Genomic DNA, 11,402 nt, shown 5'->3' on the forward strand with positions numbered 1-11,402 from the left:
AATTGTGCAATAAAATGTATGGGTATAATGGAGACTTCAAAAGCATCAAGTAGATGATAAATGATAGGAAAAAAACCCACAGTGGATTATTTTACTTAGCTTTGATTTTAATATTTGTAAAATGAGGGAAACAATGCATTTGTATCCAGAAACCCGTATTATCATAAACATATTTGCTAAAACAGGAACCGTAAATTGTAGTTAAATTTAGTAATGTCTGATGGTATGCTTGAATGTTTCTTTGTGATTAAATGTGAACAATTGCTCCTTTAAGTTAAAGGTCTGTGTATATGTGATTAATCAGATTGAAATGAAAGTGCAGACAGCTCATGCCATGCCTGGTTATCAGAATGATTGATTTTAGTCTGTGCTTCTAGGTGAAAAAATATCTGTTAATAACCCCAGCAGCCAAACCCCTGATGTCACTGATAGCTCAATGATTTGTGCACATGCTGCATTATCGAGCTCATTTGCAGGTAGAGGGTCTACACAATGATCCATTGGATCGCAAAATTATAACATGAAAAAAGTGACATCCAGATTTATGCAAGAGTTATGACTTCAAAGTGCATTTCATCAGTGAGAAGTTTAAAATTGCTGCTGTTGTAGCTGTCACAGGCATGTTATTTTCTTTGGTTTGTATGTAGGCAAGGCTGTCAAGCTTTTATCACACAAACTGGTGTTTTTGTGTACCATAGCTCTCTGCCTGCTGGTGACAGCCAGTCTCTACACCGAGTTGTTATTAAGTCTTCCGTTTTAAGAAGTACTTTACCAATGTGGTTGAATTACACTTGATCATAAACACCTTAATGTTTTATGGGGTATAAAAGAGCAAAATACGAAAGCAGCTCTGTAATAAATGTTGGTGGATTGCCGGTGGGGAGTATAGTATTGCTGTTCATCAGCGCAGAGAAAGTGGTGTCATACTCCAAATTCTCAGTTCTGGGTCCTCTCAGAATGAAGGACCAGGGTTAGCAAGAGACTTCTCATGTAAAGCTTGGCTGTCTTCCCCACCCTGTACCCCCCTATTTTCTAGACCTAGCCACTGTGTCATCTAATTGTCAAATACTCCAGCCTTATGCCCTCCTGCCAAAAAATGTGTCCTCTTTCACAGCTACCAAGCTGTTTGTATCTGGCTGTATGTTGGCCCAAAATATCTAGGGGGATTTATTTGGCACCCCCTCTCTTCTAGACTGAAATTTTTTCTTGTACCCACAATTGCTTTTGATGCCTTGCTATAAAGAAACCAGGAGGAACGGACAGAGTAATAGAGCCAAATCTTGGCAGGAAAGCAGTGAGACATCTTTTATATGATGAAATATCATATGTAACATGTTCTGCCTTTACGGAAAAAATGTAACGCGAATACTTTATCTGATTTGGATTATTAGCGTCTATTAGGGTATATTGCAAGGTAAAATATACGGATATGAGGGAAACATCAAATGGTGCAGATAACAGATATAAACCACAGTGGATTCATTTATTTAGTTTTAGTTGTTATACTTGTAAAATGAACGAAATAATGTATGCAGAAACCCTTTCTTAGAAGATTCCATACCATTGTGTTTGATACAATACCCAGAACACAATAGGCATTCTATAAGTAGGAACCATTATTATTATTATTATTATTATTATTACTGATACTATAAGCAAAAAATGGGGGAATATAATTATATGCAGATTTATGTGTTGAATGGCCAGATAATGGAGACCAAAGCAAAACAACCAGAGTGAATGGGAATTCCTAAAGAAACATATACCTCAGGAATCAGCACAGTCCTCCCAGAGCTCACCTGGCTTGGCTCTTTAATAGCTTACATTGATCTTGACTTAAATCTCTGTCATTGTTGTAGTAGCCACTAGCTGTATGTGTTTATTTAAGTATAAATTTAAATTCAATAAAATAAAAAATGCAGTTCCTCAGTCATATGAGCCACTGAGCATTCCAAGTGTTCGGTGGCCACATGTGGCCAGTGGTTACCACGTTGGACATCACAGGGAACGTTTCCGTCACCACCACCATGAGTTGTATTAGGCACACACTGCTCTAGCGCAAACTCTGTAAAGAACCTGGGATTTATAACGTCAAGTCTGCAAAATACAGGAAAAACTGTCCAATCAAGTAGGTACCAGACCTGTTTGTGGAAACCAATTGACAAGGACTTGAAGAACAAATTGCACCATATAGATGCAGTTTAAAGGCCTTGGCTTCTTTTGAGCAACTCTCACATGACTGGTGGAAATGTACAGGTGAACAGGGAGCATCGTCAGTAACCACTCAGCATCACCTGTCAGCATCCCATGGGGGGAACCATGAGTAGTAAGGAGCTGCAATGGAGGGAAGACTAAGCCTAAACCAAAACCCCAAATGGGATTATCCAAAGTAAAAATAATTTGTGACAAAATGAATCTGGAACCACATGGGTCATGTTGAAAGTGGCCTTCTCAAATACAATGTGATTTGGTGATTCGTTTAATGTACCTGAACTTACTGGGCTTAGAAGGTGAGCAAAGTCAGTGCTGGTTACTCATTCTTATCTAGGTTTTCAGTTATCCATCATATTATCATGAACTGTGCTACAATTATTAATGATACTCAATTAATCCCAAAGAGGCAGGAGCTAACATCTGTCTTACTCTTGATAGTTACTAGAAAGGCAACGAATGGTTTTGCCTGTGGAAGAAGTGACTAGAATTAAAAATGTGTGCTATTAGGTTGACATTATGTCACAGAAACAATGTAAAAATGTAAGTGACTTTAAAGGTTTATAAGTTTTTCTCCATAAAAATTTCATAACTTTCTTCCTGTTTTTTCAAACAATTTAAGTCACTTCAGTTAGGGAGAATTGCAGAACTCTGCCTTAAAAGATTTAACCATGTGTAACCTCCCAGGGAATTTGAATACTATAGATTTTGCTGAACTTCACTGAATTGAAACCTGAAATTGTCACTTATTGGAGAATCCAGTGGGTTGTATGGTATTGTCAGCATATTAAATCTTGGGTGAAAGTTATAAATATTATTGATTGTTTTTAAATTAGAGAAGTGTCTGTGCGTTCAATATCAATTTTAGTTCATTTCTTAGAAATCAAGAAATACATTAGAATCATAATGCTGGCAGGGACCTCAACCCATAATCTTATCTTTCCTTGTAGACTGTAAGGCAGGCTGGATAAAAGTGATTTTCAGAAGCTTGGGTGGGAGCACAGAAATGGATGGGATGGTGAAAAGAGCGCTGAACTATTTGTAGCCTGCACTCTCATCCCAGCTTGTCCACAGTTTCCCCCCAAATCCTACAATTTCCCTGGGTCTCGGCCTTTTTATGGTTAAGATGAGGGAAATGGAAATAAATAGTTTCCATGGTACTTTCTAACTATATTAGTTTTCTACTGCTGCATAACAAACTACTCCAAACTTAGTGGTTTAAAACAATGCCCATTTAGGGCAAAGGACCTGAACAGCCATCATTTCAGAGAAGACATCCAAATGATCAACAGGTATATGGAAAAGTGCTCAAGATGATCAGGGAAATGAAAATCAAAACTACAACGAGATATCCCGTCATACCTGTTAGGATGGCTTTTATAAAAAAGACAAGAGATGATGTGCTGGCATGGATATGGAGGAAAGGGAATCTTAGTGACATTGTAAATTGCTGCTGAGAACAGTTAGTTCCTCAGGACATTAAAAATTGGCCCAGTAATCCCACTCTTGGGTATATATCTGAAGGAATTGAAATCAGTATCTCAAAGAGATATCTACACACTCAAGTTCATTGCAGCATTATTCATAATAGCCAACATGTGGAAACAACCTTCATCAACAGATGAATGGATACAGAAGATGTGGTATCTGTCTGTCTGTCTGTCTATCTACCTATCTATCTGTCTACCTATATACCTACCTACCCACCTACCTACCTACAATGAAGTATTACTCAGTTATGAGAAAGAAAGAAATCCTGCCATTTGCAAAAACATAAGGTGGACCTTGAGAACATTATGCTAATACGTAAAACAGGTTGGATAGAGAAAGACAGATACTGTCTGAGATCACTTATGTATGGAATCTAAAAAAGCCTAACTCATAAAAACAGGAGCTGGAGGTGACCAGGAGCTGGAGGATGGGAGGCTTGGAGAGGTATTATTTAAGGGTAGAAACTTGCAACTGGTAGAAAAATAAGTTCTGGGGATCTAATGCATAGAACAGTGATTACAGACAACATTATTATATTACAAAATTCAAAGTTGCTTAGAGAATAGATCTTAATTGTTCTCACCACACACAAAAAAAGAAATGATAATTATGTGCTGTGATAGAGGTGTTAGCTAATGCTATTGTGGTAATTGTATTACAATATATAGAGATATATCAAACCAATAAGTTCTATACCTTAAACTTACACAGTGTTATATCTCAATAAAAAAATAAGTTTAAAAAACCCATCAATGCCCATTAATTATTTCACAATTATGTAGGTCAGAAGTCCTGGAAGGTTCACCTGGGTTCTCTGCTATGGGTCCCATGGGGCCAAAATCAAGGTGATGGCTAAGCTGGGCTCTTATTTGAAGACTCTGGAGAAGAATTTACTTCCAGGTTCATTCAGGTTGTTGGCAGGAATCAGTTCCTTGTAGTTACAGGATTCAGTTCCTATTTATTACTGCCTATCAGTCAGGGGTCACTATTAGCTTTAAGAGGCCACCCACCTACCTCCTCATGTGGCTTCCTTCATTTTCAAACTTACAACAGCGACTCAGATCCTTCTCATGCTTCTAATTTCTCTGACTTTTCCTTCTGTTACCAGCCTGAGAAAACTGATTTTAAAAGACTCGAGTGATTTGATTCCCTTTTGATAAACCCCAAATCAACTGATTAGTAATCTTAGTAACATCTTCAACATCTTTTGCCATGTGACATAATCAGGGACATAATGACTCCTCATATTCACAGTTGAAGGAATTAGGAATATTTTAGGGAACTACTTTGTAATCCTGCCTACCATACTAACTCTAAAATTTATTTATTCTCTGTCAAACAGAGAAATACCTTTCTCTCAAGTTCTTTGCTTCTCTCTCTTCTTCTGGCTTCTGTAGTTTCTGTTCTGCGGTTTAAACTCATTGATTTTGGTTCTGTCTGTGTCTCCTAAAATCAGGCTTCATCTCAGTGCCGGGAGACAATGAGATGTTTCTGGAACCTGTTGCTCATCTCAGTGCAGTAGGCAGACTTGGGGGAATGGAGAGCAGTGATTTTACCAACACTAACAGATGCTTGGATGGACTGCTGTTTAACAAAAGACAATGACATCTTCTTACGCACTTATAAGTGAGCAGTAACGGGAAAGCAGAGGGATAGAGCAATCCTGACTTCATGCCCTAGTAGCAGCCTTTGTTCAGGGCATTGGTAGGGAGCCATTTAAAATGAAGTTGACCTTTCTTCAGTCCAGCCCCTTTGTGGTGATTTCCAGTGACTTTGGTGGTTATGGCAATGATTTTTGTTTGTTTATTTTTGAGAGAGAGCACTAGCAGGGGAGAGGCAGAGAGAAGGCGAGGGGACAGAGGATCTGAAGCAGCTCCACGCTGAGAGCAGCGAGCCCAATGTGGCGTTCAAACCCATGAACCATGAGATCATGACCTGAGCCAATGTCAGATGCTCAACTGACTGAGCCACCCAGGTGCCCCTGGCAACGCTTTTTGTAGTGATTTTTATAATACAAATAAGTGGAATAAAATCTGAAAGTACAGATGATCCAATAGACAAGAATGAAAATCACCACAATCCATCATCCAATGGTAACCACCATTAATACTCAGTTGTATATCCTTCTAGATATCATCTATAATATATGCATACATTTTTAAAAGGATGTTGTACATTTAACAATATATTAGTGAAAATTTTCATGTCAATAAAGACATTTCTAGGACATATTTTAAATGGCTGTCTTTTAATATTCCATCTTGTGGGTATACCAGTATTCATTCATCATTTCTGCTAAACATTTAGGCTGTTTCCATTTCTCAGTCATTTTTTTGACTAATGTCTCAGTGAGCATCTGGATCTTTAGCTAGATCTTTGACCATTTTCTTTCTTTTTTTTTTTTTTTTTTTACTGCTTTATTAATTTTGAGACAGAGACAGAGCATGAGCAGGGGAGGGGCAGAGAGAGAGTGAGACACAGAATCTGAAGCAGACTCCAGGCTCTGAGCTGTCAGCACAGAGCCCGATACGGGGCTCGAACCCACACCCCACGAGATCATGACCTGAGCCAAAGTTGGATGCCCAATTGACTGAGCCACCCAGGTTCCCCAAGCGTTTTCTTAATTAAATAGGGAAAGTTGCTAGAAGTGAACTTATTTGGATAGAGCATATCCACATGTGGAAATATTTTGAAACATATCGACAATGCCTTCTAATTATAAAATGTCCATTAACTACTGGGTATAATGGAAAAGAACACTGAATTTGTGGTAGAAAGATTGATGGGTACTCCTCTTTCATTCCTGTATAATTTTTATTAAATCAATGTTTCTAACCTTCAGTGTTCTCATCTATAAAATGGAAATCATGTTCATGCTACCTCTGATATAGGGTTATTATGCAGGTAAAAGGAGGTGGGCTATGGGCAATCCTTTGAAAATATGAAGTTATGAATAAATATAAGGCATTCATTTATCCCTTCTGCCCAGACAAGAGCAGTGGTCTTCAGGAAAATAGTCCGTAATATCCCCCATTTCATTACATCTCTTCTGAGAACATTTGATTGTACTAGTGTCCTTCAAGAGCACCTGTGGACTTAATGGCACTCCACTGAGTATACCATTGGCTCTAGTCCTGATCCAAAAGTGTGTTTCCATATTCGTGTACCTTTTTCTTTTCTTGAACAATAAAGTCTATGACATGGGAAGTCTCATCTGTATGGTTACTGTATTTACTAATTTTTTGTCACCTTGCTTTTTTAAACTGGTTGTTCGCTCATTCCCCTGTCGATCTATTATGTTCTCTGTGAGGTTGTCTTTATTGGTACTCATAGGTGGCATTTAGCATTCATATGGCACTTTTCATCTTGAAAGCACTTTATAGACATTAGCTAATTAATTTTCACATCACAGTGTGATAGGTAGGTAGGGAGCTAATCTAAGCATTTGTGCTATGGTGATGAAAGGTGTGTTACGAGTACAATAAATTATTTTTTATTATTCTTTGGAGGAGGAAGAGGTGGTTATGTAATTTGTCCCAAACCACAGAGGTATTTGCATTACAGTTGAAACTTACAGCCGAAACCTCATCTGATAAAGTTAGTTGTATCACGGGCCCTCTTACCGGTTCTTACCTGGCTTGCTCCCAAAGACAGTGCTATGGTAGTGAACTTCGCTTTCCACTGTGCCTGAGGAGCAGCATTATTGGCACTCGAAGTGACTTTCTTCCCTTCTTTGTGTTTTGAATGATGTGTGTTTTTGAAATGAACCTGATGGGAAGTTTGAAAACATTTCAGAAGGGCCTCCAAGTTTATGGGAGAGAAGGATGGGCAGCAGCAGGAGGCCACATTCCATATAGGGGCAAATATGATTGGATTGTAATTTGCTTTTGAAATCTAAGAGTCTTTTTAATTGGTAAAATGATGATGTCACTCTTGCTTGGGCAAATGGAAAGTAGTGAGGTAAAAACCTCTTTGTTGGCTTGGCTTGGCTTGGCTCTCGTGAGCTGTTCCATTAAGTACCCTAGAGTGCAGAGAGAGACAGAGGGAGGGGGACCTAAGAGCAGTGCCCGTAGAGGTTGTTCCTTCCTCTGTGCCTCCCCAGAGCTGATAGGGGGTTCCCAACTGCCCTCTCATCTTGGGATACCAGAGTTTCCAACATCGATATCAGAAAAGAGAAAATACTAGTAAAACTGTTTTTCATGTAGAAAGGGATCATGGTTGGAATTCTCCAGTTTCTGGAGAATTTAATTTCTAGAAAGTTTATGGATGGACTTCAGGCAGTGATGGGCCCTGAGACCATAGGCTTTCCTCTCTTCAGTGACTTTAGTTGAAGGTATGTGAGCATCAGATTCTTGTAGAGTATCTGATTCAGTTTCCTATGTCCTGAAATGTGCTCAAGATTTGCATCAGTAGTAATTTAGATGATAAAATCTTTTGACTTTGAAAGTTGGTGGTGGGGGTGGTAGTAGAGAGGAAAGCCAGAAAGAACAAGTCCTATCATTTGATCCATTTCCAATAGCTTTTCTCTGATAGTCAGATTTCCCTGGTCTCTACAATTTCTCATGCTGGTGGGTGTCAGCCTAAACACCTAAGCAGATGGCCTAAATAAGAGGGGAGATTTGACATTTAGCTGTTAATTTATTTTACGATGTGGGCTGCCATGTATTATACATGAGGTAAATAAAAGTGATGGACTAATTATGGAAACGTGCGCTGCCTTCCAATTACTCTTGGATTCCATGTTTAATATTTTGAAGTATTCCAATTACAGAGATTTGTCACTGCAACAAACTTTTTTATCTGTGGAATTCCAACTTTATCTGCAGTGAGCCTTGGCTGATTTTGTTCTGCTAAGTAAATGAACATCCTAGACTTTTCACCACAATTGGGATTTTTTTTTCCCTGGTTGAATCATATTTTAGACTTATATTTTTGACAACCTATTTCACAGTTGACTGGCCTCCCCCTCCAAATCTGGGATTCTGGTCCACTTTCAAATAGGAGATCCACATTTGTTATCATAAAAGGGCAATCTTGTCATTTTAAAACGATCACTTCTGGTTACTTCAAGATCTGTAACTTGTTTTGGTCTATTAACTTTTTCATATTTCTTTCAAGAACAGTTTGATTGGGAGAGGAATGGATCAACATGGCGAATGGTTTAAATGGCTGGTTAAAAATTATATATATGTATCTGTGTGTGTGTGTGTGTGTGTGTGTGTGTGTGTGTTTATTTTTAAAGCAGAAACAGCTAGGTTCTTTAAAGCTTTGGTTAATAGTAATAGGAGCACCAGAAAATTTGCAAAATTAGACGAGAGGATTGTTTTACTTTGTGTCTAAATACTTCATAACACTTAATTTTGTTTTATTTTGGACTTATATTCTAATTTATGCTAGCTACACAACCCAGAGCCATCCTCCTTAATTTCTTAAACATTCTAAGAATTTTATAAAAATGGAAATTTTTTGTTTGTTTGCTTTTCAGTGTAAGGTAATTATTGCCTCTAATCCAGCACTTATCAATTTTAATTTGATCTTTTGCAAAAAGTGAGATTCATCCAATGAAGCACACTGTCTTTATTACAAAGAAAAATACTATGCATTTTATGGTTTGAGCATTATATCCATAAATGGTTAATTAGTTTTATATGCTTATAATCTAATCTCACTTCAAAAAATCATTTGAGACAGCTTATACAAATTCGTAAACCAAAGTAGGCAAACTATAAATGAATTATAAATCAGGAACAGAGAACTATAGATAGAATAGAAAGTCAAAACTTGGGAAAGAGTGTGAACATAAAGAGGACAGAGTTGCTAAAGATGAGCCACAAATTGGCTCTCTGCTTCTTAGCATCCAAATTAAAAGGGAAATAGGATCAGTTTCATAGACAAGTGATACGTAAGTAACAAACATACCTGTTCCTCAGGGTAAACAAAGTTTTGTGTTTTTTTTTTTTCCTGGTAATTAGGTTGCTTATATTATAATGTTACTTTATAAATATTAATACATTAGTATACATTTTTGAAATAATTTTTATTATTTTTGTGTCATTCTTGCTCCATAACAAAACCGAAGCATGGTTGCTTACAACAACAAATGTTTATTATTTCTCTGTATTCTGTGGATTGGCTAGGTGGTCCTTTGGGTCTGAGTTGGTTTGCATATGGCTGGACGGTCTAGGATGGTCTTGGGTGGTCTGAGCTAGGAATTCTGGGATGGCTGAGTTCTGTCTGTCCATGCTCCTCCAGAAGGCTAATCAGGCTTGTTTATGGTGGCAGAAGGGTTCCCAGTAGAAAGAGAGAGTCAGCTCCAACAAGTACTTTATCAAATCTGTTTGTATCAAGTTTGCTAATGTCCCATTAGCCAAAACAAGCCATATGTCCAACCCAGATTCAAAGAATAGAGAAAGAGACTGTCCCTCTTGATGGTGAAAGCTACAAAGTCCCATTGCAAAGGGGCGTGAATGAATATAGAGAGGAATTCTTGTGGCTCTTTTTTGCAAACAGTCTACCACAGTTCTGAAGCCAGTATCTTTCTTTACTACTCCCCATTGATCATTGAAACTTAATCTAAGCCTGGAGTAGAAAAGAATGACATTGTGTCTGCTATCAATTTGTTGCCTCTCAAATCTGAATGCATTCTTCAATATATATGCTCTGTGATAAGCAACGGAATTCCTTGAAACTTTTCTCCTTAAAGGGAACACTATGGCAAGCTTCCTCAGTAAAGGGCACTGAAGGGATATTGTAGAAGGAAGAGGCTTCCTGCAGTTTCTGATGGGCCCAGAGGTCAACAGCATGGGTGTGAGGACACCCCATTGAGCCAGCCCCAGCCACGGGCCCAGGGCCTTGGCCTACCTAGCGTTAGTCCTCTACATATGGAAACCAGAACCGTGTAGAACCTGCAAGCCACTGCCTGCCACCTAGAGAGTCACACATTCTGCTGTTATTCCTTCCGCGAGCACGAACTTCTCCCCACTGTGCAGCCTGGATGCTCTGATGGCCCTGCCCCTGTCCAGCACCCAGACTCCCCCTGCACATCCATGTCGTTGGTTGCTGATCATCTGTTTCATCACAGCTCTGGCTGTGCAAAGCCAGGCAAATTTTCTGCTATCCAGTGGCCAAACCACCTTTTCACCAATGAGGCCTGAATCCCTTGCAAGTTTGTTCTTCCCTGATTATTCTCCGTCTACCCTACAGTGGCATGTAGAGTTTCCTTTATCTTACAGTTGCTTCTTAAGGATAATAACTCTAACACTAAATTCTCTGTGTAACCTACTGTGTGGTTTCTATGTCCTCCTTGGACCCAGACTACTACAGACATGATGTAGAAAAAACGGAAAAACTGAAGACTGCCCTCCTTGATCTTGGTGAACAAATGGACAAGTCAGCTAGATGGGAAGCGGAAGAAGAGGAAAAAGCATTGCAGAAAGAAGGGAAATGGAAGTAAAAGGAGCTAGCTCATTGTTTCTCTTCTTTCCCCCTAGGGCAGAACCTAGGGGCCACTTTGAGCATTAAGGTGCCTAGTCAATGCAGAATAACTGGAATCCTCGTACATCGCTGGTGAGAGTATATAATGGCATAAACTCTTTGACAAATGTCTGGCGCTGTTTTCTTTCTCTTTTTTTTTAATGAAACAAAAATATGAATATCCTACCACCCGGAGCTTTCAATTCTAGGAAAATCTATCCAAGAGA

The sequence above is a fragment of the Panthera uncia genome, chromosome B4 (assembly GCF_023721935.1).
Source record: "Panthera uncia isolate 11264 chromosome B4, Puncia_PCG_1.0, whole genome shotgun sequence".
NCBI classification, from domain to species: domain Eukaryota; kingdom Metazoa; phylum Chordata; class Mammalia; order Carnivora; family Felidae; genus Panthera; species Panthera uncia.